Source organism: Chlorocebus sabaeus, chromosome 1 (genome assembly GCF_047675955.1).
Source record: "Chlorocebus sabaeus isolate Y175 chromosome 1, mChlSab1.0.hap1, whole genome shotgun sequence".
Lineage (NCBI taxonomy): Eukaryota > Metazoa > Chordata > Mammalia > Primates > Cercopithecidae > Chlorocebus > Chlorocebus sabaeus.
Genome location: NC_132904.1, coordinates 115,581,105 through 115,584,630, shown reverse-complemented (window position 1 = coordinate 115,584,630; position 3,526 = coordinate 115,581,105).

Genomic DNA, 3,526 nt, shown 5'->3' with positions numbered 1-3,526 from the left:
GTTGGCAGATGTTGGAATCTTGATTTGGGAGTGTTTGAACCTAGGAAGGGTTCCTAGTGTATTAGGGGCCATCTATTTCATTGCTTCAACCAGTTCGTAAATTCCAAGTTTCTGGAAAAAGTTACCCACTTTTTAGTTTGAACATTTAAGTTTAATTTTTTTAAAACTGAAACAATACATCTTTTGGACACTATATTGTTCATCTGGATTCACCACTTGTTTACATACACATTTAAATATATAGCCATCCCCCAGTATACACAGAGAGATTGGTTCCAAGATACACATACCAAAATCTGCACCATGCTCAAGTCCTGAGGTCACCCCAGCAGAACCTGCATATATGAAAATCAGCCTTCTATATACGTGGGTTTTGCATCTCACAAATGCAGTATTTTCTATCCTTATTTGGTTGAAAAAATCCACCCGCACAGTTCAAGCCCACATTGCTCAAAGGTCAACTGTACTTTATTCTCTCTGCCGAAACATTTACAGGTGAGGTGTTATATCACCACTTCTAAATACTTGAGTATACATCTCCTAAGAATCAGGACATTCTCCTATGTGACACGGTTTTCACATATCCATTTCTTTTTAGTGAACTGTCTACTTTTTAATGTTGGTATGGGCTACTTTCTTAATTCTTTGTTGAAACTCGGGGCCGCGCACGGTGGCTCACACCAGTAATTGAAGAGGTTGAAGTGAGAGGATGGCTTAAGGCCAGGAGTTTGAGACCAGCCTGGGCAACATAGTGAGACCTTGTCTCTATGAAAAAAGAAACACTTGGGTGTCTTCACAGACCTATGATGAGATAAAATACATCTCTCCAGCAGATGTCAAATATAGCAAAACTTGCTATTAGAGTAGAGTATCATTACCTGGATGTGGAGTGACCAGGGCTTAGTCTTTTTTCTTTTCTTTTTTTGAGACAGAGTTTCACTCTTGTTGCCCAGGCTAGAGTGCAGTGGCGCAATCTCAGCTCACCACAACCTCCGCCTCCTGGGTTCAAGTGATTCTCCTGCCTCAGCCTCCCAAGTAACTGGGATTACAGGCATGCGCCACCACACCCAGCTAATTTTGTATTTTTAGTAGAGACGGGGTTTTTCCATGTTGCTCAGGCTGGTCTCAAACTCCTGACCTCAGGTGATCTGCCTGCTCGGCCTCCCAAAATGCTGGGATTACAGGCGTGAGCCACTGCACCCAGCCAGGGCTTAGTCTTTGATCAAAGATCTCAGCTTTCCCCCCTAATACTTAGAAACAGTTACCTTTATGTTATAGGATTTGTTCCCTAAAGTGCTTTTTCTCAAGACTTCAGATTTAACCCCTAAAAGAGGTAATGTCTTTGGTGCACTCGGTGACCCATGTCTCCTTTGGTCTCACCTCTTCATTAGCACTGTTCAGTTTTTCCATTTCTGCTGCTGGTCTTAGAAGTAGGGAAGCCAAAGGCTCCACCAGGTGATCCTAGAGTGTTTCATGAGGATTCTTCCTCACTGCCTCCACTGCTCCAGACACTAAAAAATAAAGGCCTGACTATTCCATCCTTGCTGAGACAGAAGCACCTGCTGTCACGTAAGGCCTGTGTGCTGCTATCAAACCCGCCTCATGGAGGGAGACAGGCATTTTTCTAAGCATTTCCCAAGAGTGAAGAAGAGGGATTGAAAATAACAGTGACTTAAAACTTGGAATTTCTCCCTGAGGGACCCAAACTTCCCTGGCCTGCCCTGAGGGTGGCCTGATCCAGGGTGTGATTGGAAATCTTAACCTGATGATTGCCCCCAAGCCACAGGCAAACAGGATCCCCTCAAAATAAAAACATTAGGCTTGTAGCAAAGTGAATAGCTGTACTCTGACTAGTTCTTCACTGGAGGTAGAAGCAGCCCTATAATTTTTGTTGTCTTCCACTGGGGAACAGATGGGCTCTAGGTGACATTGAGGTCAGGGGCTCCACTCAGGCCCGCCACCCTTGCTCGCAGCTCTTCAGTAACTAATCTGTGGTGCTTTCTCATCCCCATGGCAACAGGCCCTAGTGTTACACAGACCACAAACACACACAGGTCTGTCCCCACGTTTTTTTGTCCATCAAGCTTTGCCTCCTAGCAACTTGGCTCTCTTCCCTCATTGTTTGCTCTTGATCCAGCTGGCCTCTCCCTAGGGGAGGGGCTTCCCCTTCGACTGCTCTTGTGTGACCTTGAACAGGAACCTCCCTCTTTCTGGGCCTCTGTGCCTCATCTGCAAATTACTGAGATGGGACTTATGGGTCTTGAAGGTCTCCACTCCCGTGTTATCAATCATTCTATGTCACTTTTCTCTAAATACATGCTCAAGTCCTAAGATAGGGAACTTAGCTCTAGTTCCCTGGTTCCAGTTTACAGAATTTATTTAAGTGACCAATGCTCAGAATGCTTGTTTCTTTCTATAAAGCCATATATATATATATATATATATATATTTTTTTTTTTTTTTTTTTTTGATATGGAGTCTCACTCTGTCACTCAGGCTGAGAGTGCAGTCATGCAATCTCGGCTCACTGCAACCTCCACCTCCCAGGTTCAAGTGATTCTCCTGCCTCAGCCTCCTGAGTAGCTGGGATTACAGGCATGCACCACCACGCCCGACTAATTTTGTATTTTTAGTAGAGATGGGGTTTCACCATGTTGGCCAGGCTGGTCTCGAACTCCTGACCTCAGGTGATCCGCCCACCTTGACCTCCCAAACTGCTGGGATTACAGACGTGAGCCACCATGCCCGGCCTCTATAAAGCTTTAGAGTTAGATCATAGAGGTCACCTTGTCCATGATCTCGATTTGGCAGTGAGGATACTGAGCCCTAGAGTAAGGCTTGCTCAAGGCCACATAGCATGTCAGGAGCAGAGACAGGATGGAACCTGGGTATCTTGACTGCCTATCCAGTTCTCTTTCCATCTGAGTACTCTGCCTTTAGTTTGAATACTTGACAGCATTTTGCAGGACTTTCTGCAGTAAATTTTCCAACCCTGCATCTATTAGGAACTGAGCCAAACAGCAGTGTGACATTCACACACACCCAACGGCAAAACCACCACGATCTGCCTCCTACCTGGGCCCTAGTAGGACTGTCTGAGCTAGACACCTCTGAGGGTCCCCATCCTTCATTGCTGTAAGAGCAGAAACAAGCACCTGTGCAGGAATGCAGGAGGCAGCAGAAAGAGACTGGCATTCACAGCCCAAGCAAGTTACTTAATCTCTCTGAGCCTCAATTTCCTCATCTGTAATCTGAGCATAACATTACCTATTCAGAGTTGTGAGTGCCAGTTAAGAAAAACAGTGTCTGGCCAGGCACGGTGGCTCATGCCTGTAATTCCAACATTTTGGGAGGCCAGGCTGGGCAGATAACTTTCACCCAGGAGTTTGAAACCGGCCTGGGTAACATGGTGAAACCCCGTCACTACAAAAAGTACAAAAATTAGCCAGGCATAGTACCAGCCACTTGGGAGGCTGAGGTGGGAGGATCAATTGACCAGGAGGTTGAGGCTGCAGTGAACCATGGT